This window comes from Muntiacus reevesi, chromosome 1, assembly GCF_963930625.1.
Source record: "Muntiacus reevesi chromosome 1, mMunRee1.1, whole genome shotgun sequence".
NCBI classification, from domain to species: domain Eukaryota; kingdom Metazoa; phylum Chordata; class Mammalia; order Artiodactyla; family Cervidae; genus Muntiacus; species Muntiacus reevesi.
The window spans coordinates 32,575,196-32,598,282 of record NC_089249.1 but is presented as its reverse complement, the minus strand read 5'-3'; the positions used below and the strand labels follow the sequence as shown (position 1 = coordinate 32,598,282).

At 40.5% G+C, this 23,087-nt stretch overlaps 1 pseudogene; it reads right to left on the bottom strand.

The window, feature by feature from the left end:
- Window positions 1-4,613: 4,613 nt before the first annotated feature.
- LOC136165526 (poly(A) polymerase alpha-like) lies at window positions 4,614-22,663 on the bottom strand (annotated as a pseudogene).
- Window positions 22,664-23,087: the final 424 nt, after the last annotated feature.

The following is a 23,087-nucleotide window of genomic DNA, read 5'->3' as shown; positions in this document are numbered from 1 at the left end:
GGAAAAAAAGGTTAATGAAACAAAAGGGACTAGAAATAGACCCAGACACATATGGACAATTGATTTTTGAAAAAGATGTAGAGATAATTTAATGGATAAGGATAGTCTTTTCAACAATGATGCTAGAATAACTGGAAATATATATGCAAAATAATAATAATAATAATTGGATAGCTATATGCAAAACAAACCAAAACAAACTTCAGTACTAAACTTATGGTGTATATGTAAGTTAACTCAAAATCTCAAAATGGATTATAGACTTAAATGTAAATCCTAAAACTATAAAACACCCAGAAGAAAACATAAGTAGAAACCTTTGTGACACTATGTTAGATGAAGATTTCTTAGATATGATGTAAAAAATATGATTTATAAAGTAAAATATTAATAAATTCAACTTCATCAAAATCAAAAACTTCTTCTCTCTGAAGGATACTGTTAAAAGACTGAAAAGACATGCCACAGACTGGAAGAAAATATTTGCAAAGCATATAGCTGCTAAAGCACTGTACCCACAATACATAAAAAACTCTCAGAACTCAATAATATGAAAATAACCCAGTTAGAAATGGGCAACAGATTTAAACAGATTTCACCAAAAAGCTACAGGCATGGCAAATATCCAATATCCAAAGATCCTTAATATCACTGTGTATCAGCAAAATGCAAATTAAAACTACAATGAGATACCACCACCTACTTTTACCGTGGCTAAAATGAAAAAGTTAGACATATAATAGTACTGGCCAGGATGTGGAGGAGCTGAAACTTTCAAACAATGCTGTTGGGAATATAAAATCGTAAAGCCCCTTCGGAAAAGTTGGGCAGTTAACTTTCTTAAAAAAGTTCAACATACACTTATATACGATCCAGCCATTCTACTCTGAGCTGAGAGAGCTACTCTCTACCTAAGAGAAAAGAAACCATATGTCCATACAAAGACTTTTACATGTTTGTTCACATGTAGCTTTATTTGTAAAAACCCCAAACTGGGAAAAGAGCTAAAGGTCCTTCAATAGGTGAACGGATAAACAAATTGTGACATATTCATACAAAGAAATGCTACTTAATAATAAAATGGAAAGAACTGATAATCTATGCAACAACATGAATTTATCTCAGAATTGCTATGCTGAGGGAAAGGGGCCAGATATTGTGTACATATAATATGAGTCAAGTTGATAAAACTTTGAGCATAAAAAATTATCTATATTGACAGAGCAAATCAGATCTTGCCTGCAGGGGTAGGTGGGATGGGAAAGGGAGATGAATTACAAAAGGCATGAGGATATTTGGGGGGTAATAGAAATCTCATCATCTTGAATGTAAAAATGGTTTTAGTGGGTTTATATATACATAAAACTTACCATGTTGTACACTTACTGTGTTTATTGCATGTTTTTATATCCCAATAAATTTGCTTTAAAAAAGGAAAAAGAGAAAAAAGATACAATGATCAAATATTAATAACATGAATTATTGTAGCTTATATTGATTTTTAAAAAATATCCTAGATTTCAGTTGAACTAAATGGATGTTTGACTCTTCAACTATTTTAAAGGAGGTTCATTTACATAAAAGCCTACGCGTGGGTGAGGTTCAAGGGCAACCTACCTTGAATCTACCTTAGTTACACTACCTTCATGTTACCAAATGGGGAACACGTACTGAGTCAGAGTGATTGAGAGGAAGATCCTAGAAGACCAGGATTTTAGCTCTGATTTCTGCAAATGTCCCAGAACTAGCTTATTTATCTGACCAATCTAATTTTAAGTCTTAAGTGTTAGCTGCTCAGTCATATCTGACTTTTTGTGACCCCATGGACTGTAGCCCACCAGGCTTCTCTGTCCGTGGGATTCTCCAGGCAGGAATACTGGAGTGGGTTGCCATTTCCTTCTCCAGGGGTTCTTCCCAACCCAGGGACTCAACTTGTGTCTCTTGCTTGGCAGGCAGGTTCTTTACCACTGAGCCACCTGGGAAGTCCAATTTAATTTTGCCACCTGTAAAACAGCCAAAATAAAAGCTAGTTCAGAAGATATGGTGCAGAAAGGAGACAGAATAACTAGTAAAAATGCTGTCAGACTGTTTGAAGTAGGAATAATAATAATACATATTCCTTTTCCTGCCTTCCCTTTAGTTTTACCACTCCTTGGAAATCTCTTTGGTCATTCAACTTCAGTTGGCATCTTTCCTAAATATTTAAAGCAAAATGTGTTGAGTCAGCAGATTTGATGGACTTCTGAAGCCTCTAGTGACTTGAGGCTGACAAAACTCTTTATTCTTTTTGACCCAGAAACTAAAGCTCAGGGATTTGTAAGTTTCAAGTCACTTCAGAGGCGACTGTGGCTTTTCCCCAAGCTTGGTCTTGCAGGGACAGACGATAGAGTGAAGAAGGAATGAATCTACTTTTATACTCATGCTGTAACTTTGAGTAAAACTGACGTGCTGTTAAGAGGGTTATGGTAAGCCTGGAATGCACTCCTTGCTGGATAGCAGTGCTAGGATTTCCCCAAAGCGTCTATTTGGGGTGAGTCATTTTAGCCCAGGATAGAGGCAGCTTGTCCATGATACCTTTGCATGGATGCTTCAGAGAAACAACATTCAGGTGTCCACAAGTAACATGTAAGTGCCTTCACACATAAGCATGATCACCAAGCACTGAAGTTATAATGAGCAGCCTGTGGCCATGATGGGATGTAGAGGATGATGGACTTTTGTAAAATGCCTCCTCAGGGGCAATTACCCTGTCTTGCAGGATGGAGAACTTCAACCAATGGAGTACCAGTAAATGCTTAACCATGGGCTCTGGGCAGTGAGGAGAGGCCTGGTTCACAGTGTCTTCCAGTTTCCATCATTTGAATACTAGTTAAGTGCTCAGTCATGCCTAACTCTTGTGACCCCATGGGCTGTAGCCCACCAGGCTCCTGTTTATGGGATTTCCCAGGCAAGAATACTAGAGTGGGTAGCCATTCCCTTCTCCCAGGGATCTTCCCAACCCAGAGACTGAACTGATGTCTCTTGTGTCTCCTGAATTGCAGGCAGATTCTTTACCACTGAGCCATCAGGGAAGCCCTGAATACTGTCACCATGGCTAATTTTGAGTTTCTAATATATTGTTAACCAGCTCACAAATTCAGCAAAATTTAGGTTGGCTTTCAAAAGCCAGCCTGAACTACATCCAGCATGCCACTAGATTCAACAACCCAGTGGACCAGGGCAGCCATAAAGTAAAGCTAGGCTTATTCTCCATATCTTGCCCTGAACTCTACTGCTAGACTGACAGGTCCCGCCATAGTTCATGAAGTGCCTAAGGCCCCAGCAACACTCAGAGACAGAGATGAGACTTCTTCTAAAAACTAAAGAATAGCCTATAGATACTGATTTTTTTCCTGCTCATGCTTTCTGATTAACCGTTAGTGCATCTTGTGCAGTTTGATTCAAACCTAAGAAGATGTCTCAATTAACAAGATGATTAGTTCCCTTTAAGTAAAGTATGTGTTAGTCACTCAGTCGTGTACGACTCTTTGTGATCCCATGGACTATAGACCGCCAGGCTCCTGTGTCCCTGGGATACTCCAGGCAAGAATACTCAACTGGATAGACATTCCCTTCTCCAGGGGATCTTCAAGACCCAGGGGTTGAACTTGGGTCTCCCACATTGCAGACAGATTCTTTACCATCTGAGTCACCAGGGAAGGCTCCCTTTAAAGAAGTAGATTTTTAATTACTGGGCTGAAATTATACCCACAGGTGCTGCGAAAGAGGATGCTGTGGTGTTTCCTCTGGAACATTCACCAGACACACCAGTCTTAAATGGGGTCAGAGAGAGAGATTTCCTAGGGAGTGTTTAGGAAGTGTCTTGGGAGTGTTTTTAATTGTCTCAATGATTCAGTTGCTATAATCACTTAAGTGTCACCATAGTATATGAGGAGGCAGAGACGCTCAAGACTTTGTAACACCCAGGACGGTTTCACACAGATAATGGTCTTGCATTCTGTACAGCTTCAGATGTTCTCAACAGGCATCCATGTAAGTGAAAACAGTTTACAATTTTCTAAGCCTGCAGTGTAATACCATTTTACCTATGAACATACAGTAAACTTGTACCATGTAAAGAAACACAGAATTTTGGGGCATCCCTGGTGTCTCAGATGGTAAAGAATCTGCCTGCAATGTGGGAGACCCAGGGTCAATCCCTGGGTTGGGAAGATCCCCTGGAGAAAGGAATGCAACCCACTTCAGTAATCTTGCCTGGAGAATTCCATGGACAGAGGAGCCTGGTGGGCAATAGTCCATGGGGTCGGAAAGAGTCAGGCACGACTGAGCAACTAACACACACAGTACAGTAAATTTGTACCGTGTAAAAATATACAGAATTTTCTAAGACTGCAACTACCACGTAAATGGAAGGGAAATTGTGTCATGTTTTGTTGAGAACATTATCAAGCATGACACAATACTACTGAATTATGTCCCAATTTGGGAAAGCATATCATTGCCCAGAAGATGGCCTAGTGTTTGGAGCTACTGCACATTCAAAGTGATTTAAGTATATAGGAATAGAATTGTTTAGCCTTTATTTCCAAATGTCAAATATAAACAAAAGTGTCTCAGAAATCTAAACATTTGTTGTAAATAAGTGCAAACATAGGACTGCTTCATTATGTCTTCTGGTGTATTCGTGTTTGAGCATTTTCACATGGAAAAACATTTCATTATGTTTAATCTGCCCACTATCCACTCAGGCACCCTAGTCAGGAAACTAGAAAACCTAGCTCCTCTCTCCTTCCCACTTCTTACATTCAGTCCCTATGTTCTGCTGATTCCATCTCCTACTTGTCCCCTTCTTGAACGTACACCCATGCTGCCTTAGTCCAGGGGCACACGATTTCTTGTCTAGGCTATTCTGAAGTCTCCTACTTAATTTCTTAGGATAATTTTTAGAAAAGAATATTTTAAAATTTTTATTTATTTTTGGCTGCACTGGGTCTTTGTTGCTGTGCAAGCTTTCTCTAGTTGCTGCGAGCAAGGGTTACTGTCTAGTGAGGTGCATGGGCTTATTGCAGTGGCTTCTCTTGTTGCAGAGCATGGGCTCTAGGTTATGCAGGCTTCAGTAGCTGTGTTGTCGCACACAGGCTTAGTTGCATGTGGAATCTTCCCAGGTCAGGGATCAGACCTGCGTCTCCTGCATTGGCAGGCGGATTCTTTACCACTGAGCCACCAGGGAAGCCCCCTAATTAATTTCTTATTGTGCAAATCTTACCTGCCCCACCCCCACCCCAATGCAACCCATTCTATACACAAACGTTTAATGATCTTTCCAAAACACAGAATCTGGAAGTTTCTTTCCCACTGAACACTTCATTGAGTCCTAGCAGAAGAGAGGCTAAAACCCTGACTTCTCAGTATGGTGCCGTAAGACAGTCACTGTTGATCCCCATCCGATCTCAAATTTCAAATCGGGCTTCCACACAGTGAACCATCCATGTCCTTTCATTTCTCTGAGATTTGGACACAAGTTGTCTTTGTTAAGGAATATTCCTCCCCAATCTTGCCAGCTAGTCAATTTTATTCATTCTTTAAGACCCAGCCCAGGACCCTGTTCAGAACCTCCCTGACATGACGGCTTCAAGTGATCCTAGCACTCTCCTTTCTTTTTGTTCAGAACAGTCCAGTTGCCACCAGGCATGACAGTAGACCATTACCCCACTTCCTGTTCAGATGAGAGGATGGTGGGGAAGGGACAAAGATGTCACGAGTGTTTTTGTTCGTTTGACTCTACCACGAGGCATGTGGCATCTGAGTTCTCCCACCAGGGAGTCCAACCCATGCCCTCTGCAATGAAAGCACGAAGTCTCAACCACTGAATTGCCAGGGAAGTCCCAGGGCATCCCAGGATGACTGTTGGCCTGCCAGTTGGGTGCAGGCAATCAGAGGCTCCACACCCTCTCTCCTGTCTTTGGAATACACAGTTCACCCAGCATTCGCACACTAGGAGCTATTTCAAAGACAGTGCCTTGAGGGGATGAGATGTTGTTGAGACCATCTGGATGATATATACATGACTAAACATAGTTATGGCATCTATATACATTTTAAAAATTCTGACCAGCAGGGGCAGAGACCTAACCATCTTGTGGTGCCATGACAAGCCTCTTAAATAAGTTTCCTTGCTGATTACACCTGCCACCTACCAATACGGAGGGTCTGCCTCTCTCTATGGTCTCTCTTTGTCCTCTGTGTAGGGGAGGGGTGACTCTGAATTTCACCCAGGTAACAAACCAAACTCCCGAGGTTGCAAACTAACAGTGATCTTTAGCCTTGAGGGGGAGAGCTGTTCTTTCCAGACTGGTTCATTAGGATGCCAAAACCAAATGAAGATGGCTCCAAGAGGACCACTTGAAGGATGGGGAGAACTTCATCTTGATTCCTGGCTGGAATCTTTTTTTTTTTAGTATTTTTATTCCTTTTTTTTTTTTTTTTTGCTTCACTGAATCTTCATTGAGGTGCTTGGGTTTTCTCTAGTTGTGGCACGTAGGCTGAGTAGTTGTGGCATGTGGGCAGAGTGGTTGTGGGGCACGGGCTGAGTTGCCCCAAGGCATGTGAAATCTTAGATCCCTGACCAGGGATTGAATCCAGGTCCCCTGATTGGAAGCAGATTCTTAACCACTGGACCACAGGGAAGTCCCTACTACTATTTTTTAAAGCACAAATGCCCATACAACTTCGGCTTATAAGATAGTTTTATATAGTATATATTAAGATACTAGTGACCTTGATATTATAAACTGTGTATATTCACAGTTGCTCAGTTATGTACAGCTCTTTGCAGACCAGTGGACTCTAGTCTGTTAGGCACCTTTGTTCATGGGATTTCCCAGGGAAGAATACCAGAATGTGTTGCCGTTTCCTCCTCCAGGGGATCTTCCCCACCCAGGAATCAAACCCAAGTCTCTTGCATCTCCTGCACTGGCAGGCAATTCTTTGCCATTAGTGCCACTTGAGAAGCCCTGGGTCCCATACAGGCAAATTAAGATTGTTTTCTTCAGGCTGTTTCAATAGGACTGGATTTGGTCATTTCCATTTGGAAAATACTCCTCCCCCCCCTCCGATTATGTATAAGAGTTGATGTTACTGCATTTGGATAAAACTGGCAAGTTCTTCCTACTATCATAGCCCAGGAAGTAGCACCAAACCTAATATGTTGGAATAGATGTTGCAGCAATTGGCCCACAGTTTGATATCTCTTAGGGTTAACCTGAAGTAGTCAAGGTTTGGTGTGTCTGTGCGTACCCTCAGTCATGTCCGACTCTTTTCGACCTCATGGACTGAAGCTGCCAGGTTCCTCTGTCCATGGGATTCTCCCAGCAAGAATACTAGAGTGGGTTGCCATTTTCTAATTCAGGGGATCTTCCTGACCCAGGGATCGAACCCAAGTCTCCCATATAGCAGGCAGATTCTTTACCACTGCACTGCCTCTGAAGCAATGTTTAGTACTAGTTGTAAAATTTCATCAGTTATGCTGCAACCAACAAGACTTCTTATGCATCTTATATCTACAATTTTAAGCAGATTGTCAACTTTTAAATCCAAGTCTTCTGGAATACTCTGCTGTGTTCACCTTGCAAACAAAAGATCAATCTCTATTCCACGAAAGTGCAACTTGATAACCAACGCCTCTTCAACAGCTCTTATATCTTCTAGGTGCGTTCTAAGTCGCTTAAGTCATGCCCGACTCTTTGCGACCCCATGGACTGCAGCCCACTAGGCTCCTCTGTCCATGGGATCCTCCAGGCAAAGATACTGAAGTGGGTTGCCATTTCCTCTTGCAGGCGATCTTTCCCCACCCAGGGATTGAACCTGCATCTCTTATGTCTCCTGCATTGGTAGGCGGGTTCTTTATCACTAGGGTCACCTGGGAAGCCCCTTACATCATTTTATTTCTTCCTGTAATTTCAATTTATCATAGAACAAGGTGAAGAACACACTTGCATTAACATGTCTTGGGGCAACACACAACACAACAATTATTATTAGCACCTTCTGTAGGTACTCTTCATCTATGAGATACAAAAGTAAAAACTTTTGCCGGGTAACTTAACTTTCCCAAAATGAAATTCTTGCACTGTAATTCCTCTTCCCAAACCCCAAAGGGCTTTAGAGTCTCAACTAGTTTCTCTGTAAGTAGGCACTCAGTTTCCTCGGGGTCTGCTGAACTGATGGGAGAGGTGATGCCACAGTGTTTTCGGAGGTGACCGTGTCTATCTGGATCCCAGAGCAGTAAGGGCTGAGCCGCTGCTCTGGGCGTGGCCACTGAGAGGAAACAGGAAGGGGCGAGTCTCAGCCCCGGGGGGCCACGCCCACTCCCGCCCCAGCTCCCTCCCGCCCCAGCTCCCCCCCGCCCGGCTTCCACTACGGTCGCTTTCAGCGCTGTTCTGCTTTCTTCTTTGTCCTCAAGTGGTGCCCAAACACGGGCACAGCCACTTTCTAGAACTCTGGTTGGACTCTTGTTGAACTCCAGAATCAGTTAGTCTTCCACCTTACTATTAGAGCAAAGTGCGGTAAGAGAGTTCTTGCCAAAACAACAGTGATAAATACTGTTTCTCCCGAGCTTATTACATATCAGACCCTTAATATACACTGTGCTTCACTCAATATGCCAGTAAATTTGGAAAACTCAGCAGTGGCCACAGGACTGGAAAAGGTCAGTTTTCATTCCAATCCCAAAGAAGGGCAATGCCAAAGAATGTTCAAACTACCACACAATTGCATTCATCTCACATGCTAGCGAAGTAATGCTCAAAATTCTCCAAACTAGGTTTCAACAGTACATGAACTGTGAAATTCCAGATGTTCAAACTGGATTTAGAAAAGGCAGAGGAACCAGAGATCAAATTGCCAACACCCATTGGATCATAGAAAAAGCAAGAGAATTCCAGAACAACATCTACTTCTGCTTTATTTATTAGTCAAAGGCCAAAGCCTTTGACTGTGTAGATCACAATAAACTATGGAAAATTCTTCAAGAGAATTTTGAGAAATCTGCATGCAGGTCAAGAAACAACAGTTAGAACCCCCAGGAGAAATATCGATAACCTCAGATACCACCCTTATGACAGAAACTGAAGAGGAACTGAAGAGCCTCTTGATGAAAGTCTTAGAGGGAAAAAGCTTGCTTAAAACTCAACATTAAAAAAACGAAGATCATGGCATTCGGCCCCATCACTTCATGGCAAATAGATGGGGAAACCCTGGAAACAGTGACAGACTTTATTTTCCTGGGCTCCAAAATCACTGCAGATGGTGATTGCAGCCATGAAATTAAAAGACGCTTGCTCCTTGGAAGAAAAGCTATGACCAACCTAAAAGCATATTAAAAAGCAGAGACATTACTTTGCCAGCAAAGGTCTATCTGGTCAAAGCTATGGTTTTTCCAGTAGTGATGTATGGATGTGAGAGTTGGATTATAAAGAAAGCTGAGTACTGAAGAATTGATGCTTTTGAACTGTGGTGTTGGAGAAGACTCGTGAGAGTTCCTTGGACTGCAAGGAGATCAAACCAGTCCATCCTAAAGGAAATCAGTCCTGAATATTCACTGGAAGGACTGATGCTGAAGCTGAAACTCCAATACTTTGGCCACCTGATGCGAAGAACTGACTCATTGGAAAAGACCCTGATGCTGGGAAGGATTGAAGACAGGAAGAGAAGGGGATGACAGAGGATGAGATAATTGGATGGCATCACTGACTCGATGGACATGAGTTTGAGCAAGCTCCGGGAGTTGGTGACGGACTGGGAAGCATAGTGTGCTGCAGTCCATGGGGTTGCAAAGAGCTGGACACGACTGAGTGAATGAACTGACTGACTAAGATACACTATTTATGACCCTCCTAAGAACTTTCTGTGTTCAGTGTTATGTTCTTAGTTGCAGAGACCAGGGAACTGATGGTTTGAGAAGCTAAGTTTCTCTTGGTGGCTAACTCATAAGTTGTGGAATAAGAGATTCTGACCTAGGGTGTACAGCCCATTCACTTTCCTTTTTTTTTTTTTTAACTTTTCTAGTATGAAAGTCACTGGCTTCCCAGGTGGCTCTGTGGTAAAGAATCCACACCCAGTGTAGGAGATGGAATAGAGGCAGATTCAATCCCTGACTTGGGAAGTTCCCCTGGACCCGGTCCACTGAAATAGTGACCCACTTCAGTATTCTTGCCTGGGAAATTCCATGAATGGAGGAGCCTGGTGGGCTGCAGTCCATGGGGTCACAAACAGTCTGACTTAACTGAAGTGACTTAGAAGGCACGCACATAGTTGACTTACAGTGTGTGTTAGTTTCAGATATACAGCAAAGTGATTCAGTTATATTTGTATATATATGTTTATGTATTTTTTCAGGTTTTTTATGGATTATTACAAAGTATTGAGTATAGTTCCTTGTGCTATACAGTAGGTCCTTGTTATCTATTTTATATATAGTAGTTTATAGTAGTTTTATATATATATATATATATATATATATATATATATATAGTATTTTATATATAGTGTATGCTAATCCCAAATTCCTAACTTATCCCTCCTTGTTTCCCCTTTGGTAACCATGCATTTGTTTTCTATATCTGTGAGACTTATTTGCATCTAAAGGTATGACAGTCATAGTGAAAATGATAAGAATAAAAATGAAACTAAGTGGGCACTCGAGAATTACTACTGTTTGCAATCTGTAATACCATTCTATAGCAGGGACAGCAGTATTTCTGTTTCTGTTTTTAGAAAGGACCCTGATTTTAAATAATGTACTGCTAATGTTGATATTTTAGCTTGTTTTAAACCTTTGATTTCTTTCTGGTGTGTTACAAGAATGTTAAATTTCTCCACATCTAGAAAACAGAGAGTATTTGTTTTTGAACTAAAAGTCATGTTCCTTTTCATTTTTAAAGTAGATTTCAGGGCTTATTCATAGGTATTTACTAATTCGATCCCCACGATGATACTGTGATGAAAAGAAGTGGCCATCAGTATTTTATTTTGCAAACAGTGACATAATGGTGCAATCAAAGATACACAGTGACTCCCTCGAGGTCACACAGCTGATCCAAAATAGGATTGAGATTGAGTTTTTCCTTTTAATATTTACTTATGTATTTATTTTTGGCTGAATCAGGTCTCAGTTGGGGCACTTGGAATCTTACATTGTGCCTCCTGGGTTTAGTTGCCCTGCGGCTTGTGGGGTCTGAGTTACCTGACCAGGGATCAAACCCATGACCCCAGCATCGGAATTCTTAACCACTGGACCACCAGGGAAGCCCAGAGACCCAATCATAATATCTTCCTAGAAACGTTCCCTGTAACGTCTTACCATCCACGTATCTTTTTCCTTAAATTTCTTAAGTTTTCTTAAATTTAATAAAAAGCAATATGGACACATGAAGACTGTTTTTCTTCACTGGATTTAAATTTAAATTCTTAAATTTCTTAAATACTGAAGGAAAGTGCTTTATGTAGCTATTTATCAGGACTTAAAGATTGGAAGCCGAGGGTATGTACAAGTTATTTCTGAACTTCTCCTTATAAAAATGATTCTTAATATAGATAATAGTTGCATCACATGGTTGCCGTAGCTAAAAGTTATGAGGTTTTCTTATGTTTAAATGTTTGAATAATTAAATGAACAGCAGTGTGTACAATGTAAATTTCTTAAATTTAATTAAAGGATACCCCTATAGAAAACACTATTGTGAAATGTACATGGAGTGATTAAAGGGTTTAGTACATATAATTTTCCTTAGTGTTTAAAAGGTCACTAGAAAGAAAAAAGTGACAAATATGCTGTTTTAAGCTTTTTTTTTTTTTTTTTTTGCCACTTTAAAAATGTCACAGTGAGTGAAAGGAAAAAGCTGCCCGATAGCAGATGAATGGGTATTGACAGCTGCACCAGTGTTAAATGCTGCATGGCAGAAAAATCTAGGGAAGAAAAACAAACTGTAGTCACGTTTCCATATTGCTTTTTATTAAATTTCAGTAAAGAGACTTTAACTTTGATTGATATCTGAATTTGATAATGAAAGCAATTTGTGAGACAAATCCACGCACACGCAGAAAAGATAGGTGTATAATACAAGACATTTTAATCATGCACTAAATGTAAAATTATCCTGACAACACATGTGATATTTTATGGTCTCCATATGGTATTGCATATGCAGCTTATAATATACAACTGGTATCTGGATAACATATGATATAGATGTAAAGCACACCCTACAAGCTTAGAATTCTGTGGTTACACACACACACACACGCACACGCACAGACACAATATTCAGGCTTTCTCTGTGCTGAATATATATTATACATTTAACCCCTGTGCCTGTGTATTCATATTGTGAAGAGCTCAGGTTACTTTCTGGGGGCGTGTTAGATTTCTTTTGGCGTGAACAACCCTTTTCCCCAGAAGCCTGGAAAATTCATCATGTTGGATAGCCAGGTGTTCTCCATTTGCAAATATTATTACCTTGTAGGATTAGAAGAAGGTTTAATTATGAGAGAGGATAAATAAACAGTGCTGCAGGCAGAAAGGCCCACTAGGCCCTTTTGTTGGGGGGGGTGTCCTCTAGGACAGCAGTCCCCAAACTTTTTGGCACCAGGGACTGGTTTCATGGAAGACAGTTTTTCCATGGACGGCTGGTGGGGGGGGGGGGGGCGGGGGATTGGTTTAGGGATGATTCAAGAGCATTACACTTATTGTGTACTTTATTTCTATTGTTATTACATCAGTTCCACCTGAGATCACTGGGCATTAGATCCCAGAGGTTGGGGATACCTGCTGTAGGATGCAAGGTCTGTGAATGGTCTTGATGCAACGGGGGAGGGACTTCTAAGCTGGAGACGACAGGGTCTCTGCCAGCAGACTCTGATGCTCAGTTGGAGGAGGACCCCCGAGCCAGTGTCTTTCGCTCTTGATTGTTCTTTATCATGGATCTTCCTTCAGAGCAGACTTGACTGATGTTTACCCGAACCACCATCATTTCCAGGAGAGGCTTGTTGCCGCTTTCAATCTTAACCACTACAGGCAAATCCCTTGTGCATTTGTCTTCCCCCTTCTCTCCGCAGACTGGAGCAGAGACCCATCCTTTTCATCCTTGAATCCCTGCTCCCTGGTACCTTAGTAGGCATAGGTGCATCAGTGATCAGTCGTGTCCAACTTTTTGTAACCCCATGGAATGTAGCCCACCAGGCTTCTTGGTCCATGAGATTTTCCAGGCAAGAATACTGGAACAGGTGGCCATTTCCTTCTTCATGGATCTTCCCGACCCGGGGATCACACCCATGTCTCTTGTGTCTCTTGCACTGGCAGGTGAGATTTTTACTAGCTGAGCCATGATGAATGTTGAATGAATGAATGATTGCACCTATATTAATGCAAAGTGGAAGGCCTTTCTGGAGTTCTTTAGTACTGGGGTCATTTGTTGTACTTCTGCTGTCTGCATTCACAAATAGATTAAGGCTGTCTGAAATTTCCCTGAATTTTCTCACTTTCAGGACCTTCCTTCTGAAGTAATCCTTTCAGACTCTACTGTCAGAGTTTACTGTGAGCCCACAATTATGTCAAAGATGCCCTTTCTGTCTATCCTTGGGGCTTCTTATTATGCAGATTAGGAAAAGGAACTTGAGAAAGAATTAGCAGACATCACCTTGGGTTATATAGTTACAATCCACAAAGAAATTGTGAATAGTATTAACGAAAAAATACATGGACTTTGGAGTTTAATTTTTTTTTAACTTTATGAACATCTTTAGGGAGTATAACTGAGTACCAAAAAAATTACATTAACTAAATTACTTTGTTGTGTAATTAGAGTATTCTACCAGCATACATAAATTTTAGAAGTGAATGCTGTCAGTTTTCATTTTTAAAAATATATCATGTGATGGATGAATAATAATCACACCTGGAAACAGTTTTATAAATAAGAAAATTGAGTTGCGTGAAATTATATTCAAAGGGGGTAATGAGTGTCAGTATTGCTCAAAAAGAGAAAAGATGATTTTTTAGACCCTCAAAATGTGCTTATGTGTTAACTAGATGTATTTATGTTTCACAGCCAACTATGCTGTAGTTTATATTCCTAGAAATGGCATTAGGGCTTTCTGAACTATTCATTTATATTATTTTCCACAATAACAATGCCTCTAATTCTTATTACCAAAGAAATTCTGCTCTAGTGTTTATAGGTAACTTGAGCTATATAAACATACAAAACAAGCATATGAAAACTAGAACTCTGTTCACTTGTTAATGAGTTCGAGATTAAAACATGAGTGATATCAAACCCTGGTAGTTCATTTTTTTCTCATTGAATCAACTGAGTTTTCAAATAAAGTCAAGCAAATAAATACCATATTATTAATTTTCTTTTTCTTTTTTTTCTTTTTCAACCATATCTTTTTTTTCCATTTATTTTTATTAGTTGGAGTCTAATTACTTTACAATATTGTAGTGGTTTTTCCATACATTGACATGAATCAGCCATGGATTTACATGTGTTCCCCATAAGACTGACTATTAAAAATCCTCTAGTCTGTGAATTCTCATCCTAAGATATCCTGCAGACTGGTGGGGCACTACAGTTGCCTCATCTTCTGGACCACTTTACTCCATGTTAGTTTACCCGCTTTAGAGACGATCTTCCCTAGGTGTTCTCAGTTAAAAAGTACTGATCAGATTTCTCATTTTGCTAAAGTAATGTCATTGCTTGCTGTTTTCTGACCTCCATTTCTGTATCAGTATAGCTAATGTTGATCTCCAAGGGGAGTAGACAGTGAGGGTGATGATTTTCTCTTTTTCCATCAGGAGTCAAAACTCATGGCTTTGCTCTTCACACTTCATATTTTCTCTCTTTTGTTGAGAAGGTATGTAGAGAAGTCGGTGGTTGTAAATAAATGTCTGTCCATGCCACATTCAGTTGATCCTGCCAATGGAATGATCAAAAGCACACTAAAGAAGAATTAGAATAGGTTCACTTTTTGTTGTTGAGTGTGTGGTGGGAGAAGAGGTTTCTGTAGGCTCATCAAGGCTTTTGTGTTATTGAGTTGGGTAAGACAGAAAATTCTGGAAAATTCTGGAAAATTCTCAAATAGGACTATCAGATCACCTGACCTGCCTCCTGAGAAATCTGTATGTAGGTCAAGAAGCTACAGTTAGAACCGGATATGGAACAATAGACTGGTTCCAAGTTGGGAAAGGAGTATGTCAAGGCTGTATATTGTCACCTTGCTTATTTAACTTATAGACAGAGTTCATCATGTGAAATGCCAGGCTGGATGAAGCACAAGCCAGAACCAAGATTGCTGTAAGAAATATCAATAACCTCAGGTATGCAGATGACACCACCCTTTTGACAGAAAGTGAAAGAAGAACTAAAGAGTCTCTTGATGAAAGTGAATTGAAGAGTGAAAAAGTTGGCTTAAAACTCAACATTCAGAAAACAAAGATCATGGCATCTAGTCCCATCACTTCATGGCAAATAGATGGGGAAACATTGGAAATAGTGACAGACTTTACTTTTGGGGGGCTCCAAAATCACTGCAGATGGTGACTGCAGCCATGAAATTAAAAGACACTTGTTCCTTGGAAGAAAAAAATGACCAACCTAAAGGCATATTAAAAAGCAGAGACATTACTTTGCCAACAAAGGTCCGTCTAGTCAAAGCTATGGTTTTTCCAGTCGTGATGTATGGATGTGAGAGTTGGAGTATATAAAAAAAGCTGAGTGCTGAAAAATTGATGCTTTTGAATATGGTGGTGGAGAAGACTCTTGAGAGTCCCTTGGACAGCAAGGGGATACAATCAGTCCATCCTAGAGGAAATCAGTCCTGAATATTCATTGGAAGGGCGGATGCTGAAGCTGAAACTTCAATACTTTGGCCACCTGATGTGAAGAACTGACTCATTTGAAAAGACCCTGATGCTGGGAAAGATTGAAGGCAGGAGGAGAAGGGGATGACAGAGGATTAGATAGTTGGATGGCATCACTGATTCAATGGATATGAGTTTGAGCAAGCTCCAGGAGTGGGTGATGGACAGGGAAGCCTGGTGTGCTGTGGTTCATGGACACGGCTGAGCGACTGAACTGAACTGAAACATCCATGGGTTGGGTGAAGCACAGTAGAAGTCAGGGGTGCTTATTCTCACAGAATGTATCACTTAATCTGAGGGAATTTGGGAAGGGTCAGCTGTAATTCTGTAAGTTAAAATTTGGCTGGGATACTGGGATCGATACCTCTCTCTTTGATAAAATTACCAAGGGACTGTTAATGATCCCAGGAAGTCTGACCATGAGCCAGACTTATAGAGCATTTATAACTTACTGAAGTTCTGACTGCATAAAAGCCATAAGTGAACCATTCCTTATTTAATTGGCTTTGCTTGCCAATCATAATGGCCATTTCGATTGGCAGTACAGTGAGTAGATTCTCTCTTTAATAGGCTTGAATATATCAGATTGACCTTTTTCATACTGTTGTCTTTAAGCATATGGACACAGTAGCATCAGAGTGAATTTCACTTGTTTACGTGGATTTTCTCGGTGGCCTAAATTACTTCTGTGAATAAGTTGAGCACATTTGAAAGTCACAGGAACACTTAAGTAATCAGAAAACTCTCTGGTTTATGGAGACCATAACTTAATCTCAGGGAAGAGCTGCTGTTGTGAGAATAATTTAGGTGCTAAGAAAAATCAGTACATCAGATAATAACTTACTAAGGAGTACCCTAGAGGTTTGAAGAGTTAATGTTGTTTCCAAAGCTGTGTAAATTATTCCCAGAGAGTAGCTTAGCATGCCTGGAAGAGAGTTCAATGATCCACCATAATCTCTTATAGTACCTGCATTCACCTTTGAAATCTATTTTGGACTCGTTTCATATCTGATTTCAAATTTATAAAACATGAGCTTCTTGGTAGAATTTTGAAATCCCTTTTCATTCTCTGTATATTCTCAGAATTTATAAAATAGCTTTCAGAATTCACTATAACAAAGTCCTTGCTTTAAATTTTATTTCTATTCTTATTATTCTCCAAGAATGGCCACTAGATTTTAGCCATGTCAACTAACTCTGAAATTTATGCTCTGAAATGTCTCAGTTTAAAAGCAGTTTTATGAATATATTTGAAAGTACACAAGATATATGATTTATATGTATACCTACATGATATACAAGTTTGGTGTTCTTCCAATCTGTATTTTTTTTTTTTTGCCAAACTGTGTGACATGTAGGATCTTAGTCCTCTGCATTGTCAGAGCTCAGAGTCTTAACCAGTGGACCACCAGGGAAGTTCCTCCAATCTGTATTTTAATACTACACTTACTTCATATATATACTTGTATATACGGTACTGTTTTATACTGCATACGTATATAGTAGATGTAGTACACGTCAAAACTCATAGTAATGAGTTTTTGGGAGAAAGGGAGGAGAATTGAACTGGGAAAAGGAATAGAGAGAATGTAAACTGTATTTATAAGGATCTGTTTCTCTCAAAAGTGACTTGAAGCAAGTAGACAAAATATGAGTATTTGTTTAAACTATGTATTAGATACACAAGTGTTTATTATATTATTCTTTGCAGTGCCCTATATTTTAAAGACATTTTTAATAGAAGAAAAACCCTCTGAAGCCATTTTCCTTGATGTTGCATTCACGCCAAACTCCTTCTCATCAATTGCTCTTTACTTAGCTTCTTAAATTCTTGTCCTTTTTTCTTCTTCAAAACCAAAAAATTACTTTGGCATTGTTTAAAGAATGATGAAAATCTCATTTAGATCTGGATTGCAAAATCCTTGCTAATTCACGAAAGCATTTATTTTTTTAAACATTAGTTTAAGTCTGTTCCTCAGACTGTCACATCTTTCTTCAGGGGTTTCTCATAGTCTTTAGACGACTCCATCTGCTCTTCTAAAAGGAGAACATCAAACCAGTTTGTTAGATGTGACACAATTAGATCTCAGATGCTCAGTTGCCTGACCATTTGTAAACGCATTTTCTGGAAATTAGGAACAGACCAAAGAACTCTGACTTTCTCTAAGGCTTTTATTTAGCCTTCATTTTGTGTGATTTTGGTTTATATTTCTATTCAACTTCTTCTACTGGGAATATGAATAATTCTGGTTCAAAGTCATTCTCCCCAAATAGTACTACCACTGGCTATTAATCAATGTTTATTTCTCCTCCTCTTCTACTTTTTTTCACCTTTTTTGCTATTGTATGGTTAACAGATATTTGGTTCATGCTAAAAATTTTTTTTGTTATTTTGTTCTGTCTAAAACCATTTGTCAAGGACCAAGTGTGGTCATGGACATTTTGCATAGGACCAGATTTCAAGGAGCTTTAGGTGTGGACCATATGTCTTTAAAATTTTTAATTTTATTTTGTATTTATTTTAGGCTGTGCTGGGTCTTCGTTGCTGTGCATGGACTTTCTCTAGTTGTGAGTGTGGGCTACTCTCGTTGTGGGACACAGTGGCTTCTCTTGTTTTGGAGCCTGGGCTCAAGGGTGCGAGGGCTTCATTAGTTGCGGGGTATGGGCTTAGCTGTTCTGTGGCACGTGGAATCTTCCCGGACTAGGAATGGGACTTGTGTTCCCTGAATTTTCAGGTAGATTCCTGACTACTGGACCACCAGGGAAGTCCTTGGACCATATGTTTTATGGACCAGGTGTCTTACTGATTATTGGACAGGGCCAAATATCTTGCAAGGGAATTGTATACCTTAGAAATCATGTCAACTAATCCATAGTCAAAGAGATATGTTTCCCCTAGTTTTAAAAATTGTGTGTGATTGAAGAAACAACTCATGAAAAGCAGAACGAAACAAAAACAAATGAGTGCACATTTATTTAGCTCAGCACAAAATAAGTATTAATGCATCCCCTTGAAAGGCCAGGAGGTCAACTGCATTACCAACAGGTTCTCAAAATGGCAGAACTTTGGTGTGGTCTTTGATGTAAAAGATCGAAGAATTCAGTTTTGATAATTTGGTCAAGCAGGCAGACTTGATGTGTCGCAACTCACAAACACTGATGTATAAATCAGAATGCCAGTTTATTGATTTATTCTGAGAAAGCTGTGATGTGATACCAGTGGTTCTCCCATTCTCTCTTTGTAGGGGGAAAAGGAAATCCAGGAAATAAATGTATAACTTTAAGGTTTGGTAATTATAGTATCAGAGCAAGAGGGATTTTTGGATGACCTTGATCTGAAATAAAAGTGAAAGTTGCTCAGTCATGTCTGACTCTGTGACCCCAGAAACTATACAGTCCATGGAATTCTCCAGACCAGAATACTGGAGTGGGTAGCCTTTCCCTTCTCCAGGGGATCTTCCCAACCCAGGAATCGAACACAGGTCTCCTGCATTGCAGGCGGATTCTTTACCAGCTGAGCCACAGGGAAGCCCATGAATACTGTAGTGGATAGCCTATCCCTTCTCCAGGAGATCTTCCTGACCCAGGAATTGAACCAGGGTCTCCTGCATTGCAGGCAGATTCTTTACCAACTGAGCTATCAGGGAAGCCAAGCTAAGACCAACCTAGACAGTATATTAAAAAGCACAGGCATTACTTTGCCAACAAAGGTCTGTATGGGTTTTTCCAGTAGTCATGTATGGATGTGAGAGTTGGACTATAAAGAAAGCTGAGCAGCAAAGAGTTGATGCTTTTGAACTGTGTTGTTGGAGAACTGTGTCTCATGAGACGACTCATGAGAGTTCCTTGGACTGCCAGGAGATCCAACCAGTCCATCCTAAAGGAAATCAGTCCTGAATATTCATTGGAAGGACTGATGCTGAAGCTGAAACTCCAATATTTTGGCCTCCTGATGCGAAGAACTGACTCACTGGAAAAGACCCTGATGCTGGGAAAGATTGAAAGCATGAGGAGACGTGGACGACAGAGGAGGAGATGGTTGGATGGCATCACCGACTCGATGGACATGAGTTTGAGTAAGCTCCGGGTGTTGGTGATGGACAGGAAAACCTAACGTGCTGCAGTCCCTGGGGTTGCAAAGAGTCGGACATGACTGAGCCACTGAACTGAACTGAACTGATCTGAAATATCCCTCCTATGGATAAGTTATTTGAACTGCTCACACTGTTTGGCCAGAGTGCTGCTTCTCCTGAACTATCCTGGATAAACTTTAAGAAATTCTTCCACTTTTGGACTCACTTGAAGCTTCTTGATGTTCTTTTTTTACAGACTAGCTGAAGTAGAACTAAATATGCCATGGATTTATGTTAATACTTTAGAAAATAGTTAAACACTCAGCCCAATGTCAGGTACGGAGGAACAAATGTGGGTTGCTGGTTCTAGGGATCATGTATATCTTAGTGGCAAAATCATGGGCACTTCACTCAGCCTGGACTTGAATTCCAGTCCTACTCCTTACCGATTATATGGCCTTTGATGTGTTACTAATCCCCTTTGTGCTTTAATTTGCTTAGGGATAAAATGGAGACAATAATTGTACCAATTTTATAGGATTGTTGCTAAGATTAAATGGGATTAGACACACTGGCTTCTAACATTGTGCTTAAAATTGCAAGCCTTCAACACTGCTTATTTTTTGTTAAGATGACATGTGTCAGTTATGATTGGTCTTTCATTTCTCTCAGAGCATAACTACTCATTTAGTTTCTCTCTTTGGGTAGATTATGTTGTTGGTGGCCCGTTCATCTTGTCACACATTTCTTGTTAATAATTTTATTAATACTAATTTTTCCCTTTTTACATGCTGAATTTAGGATTGGAAACTTACCAACTACAATAAAATCTGTTGTTCAGTCACAATCAGATGTAGATGGACATTGTTATTGTTGTTGTTCAATGGCTAATTCATGTCTGACTCTTTGCAACCCCATGGACTGCAACGTCAGGCTTCCCTGCCCTTCACTGTCTTCCAGAGTTTGAAATTCATGCCCACTGAGTCAGTGATGCTATCTAACCATCTCTTCCTCTGTTGCCCTCTTATTCTTTTGCCTTTAATCTTTCCCAGCATCAAAGTCTTTTCCAATGAGTCAGCTCCCTGCACTAGGTGGCCAAAATATTGGAGCTTCAGCCTCAGTCCTTCCAATGAATATTTAGAGTTGATTTCCTTTAGGATTGACTGGTTTGAGCCCCTTGAAATAAAATAAGACTCCCAATGATATACACTGACACATTTAGTATTATGCATAATTCTTATTGTAAAGCATGAGCATTAGAAATAAATGCTCAGTAGTTTACACATGAGACAGTAATTTGTGTTGCTAAGCTGCGAGATGTTGTGTTACAGAGCGAGGGAGATGACCTGGTGGTTAACGAATGGCACGGATACTTTCCTGAGGCCATATATACATTTTAATCCTCGTTGTTGTACATATACCCATATAGAGTTAAAGAGAAATGTTCTGGAGAAAACTTCCTTAGAGCTGAAATTCACCTCTCTTCCTTCACCCTCATGTGTTCCCCTTCTCCCATCTCCTTCTTCGGGTCATTTTCTCTCAAGAGTCCCTTCCAGGACTGCAGAATCACACAGCTCCAAGGGGTGCCTTTCACATGGTATCTAAGTTAATTATGCCCTCAAAGCTGTGTCACGTGGTTACTCTGAGAGCGGCCGCCCAGCAGCATCCAGCTTCCTGCCTTCGTTGTTCTTCTGTGTCTTAACTGACACTGTGAGGCACCAGCCCAGGACCGCCACTGTCATAAGAGGGCAGGCAGGAAATTATTGCATGTTGCATCTCGGCTGAAGAGTGAGCACCGAAAAATAACCATGTTTTTTTCTCCATACCTTGAGTTCTGTTCTTGTTTTTTGTGTTTGTACAAAGCTAGGGTTCAAAAGATGATGTCAGAGGGCTAAAGGTTCATGTAACCTGTGGGCCAGGAATGTAGGTGAATAGATTCAGTCACTTTGATCCTTAACTAAAATTTTCAGGAAAGGTGCATCGTTGAATGCATCATGACCTCCATGAATACGATGGCCGTGATGGAGGCTGATGGCTGACTAGGTGTAGGGGAGTGGGCAGGCTCAGTGTGATTCATCTTGGTATTTTTGAGTCTTGGAGCAGAGAGGGAAGACTTAGAGTCATGGACAGGGTAGAAAAAGAGAGGGAGAGAGGCAGTTAATTGGTGAAAACTGCTTGAGAGGCCAGGGATGCCAGAATATTCTCTTCCAAGCTTCAAAGATCTTGGGGAATAGGTATCCTGCAGTTGTAGCCAAGGTCTCTCCTCTAGGAAATGAGGACTTGAGAAGGCGCCATAAGGGGCAGAGACTGGTCTTTCACAACCTCTCACCTGGCCTCATAAAGCCTCATGGATGGTCTGAATATGACTTCTAGTGTAAGGAAACAGTCTCTGTTCCCTTCTCCCACTTGCTTGCTGATTCTTGAAACTTTGCTTTTCAAGCAGGAAGTAAAACCTTTCATTTCATAGAGCCAGAAAAGAAGGGGCCATGTGCATACTCCTCAGATGGTCATTCCCCACCTCCGCCTATGGCCATGCCTGCTTGGCCCCTGCCTTCCTTTTTCCTTGCTGGCCATGTGCCCAACACTTCTCTATGATGCCCAATTCTGTAGCCTCCTTATTGACACAGACCGTCAGCTTGTCCAGGATCTTGGTTCTCAAAATGTGGCCCATGTCACGTGGACACAGTGGGGGAAGGGCGGGACCAATTGAGAGAGAAGCATGTAAATATATACATTACCATATGTAAAATAGAGAGCCAGCGGGCATTTGCTGTAGGACAGAAGGAAGTCAAACCCGGTGCTCTGTGACGACCTAGAGGGGTGGAATGGAGCGGGAGGTGGGAGGGAAGTTCAAGAGGGAGGGGACACATATGGACTTATGGCTGATTCATGTTGGTGTATGGCAGAAACAAATACAATATTGTAAAGCAATTATCCTCCAATTAAAAATAAATTTAAAAAATGTAGCCCATGAACACACAGCATTAACATCACCTAAGAACTTGTTAGAAATGCAGACTCTTCAGCCTCACCCGAAACTACTGAGTCAGAATCTGCCATTTTACAAGAATATCCAGGTGATGTGTATGAACATT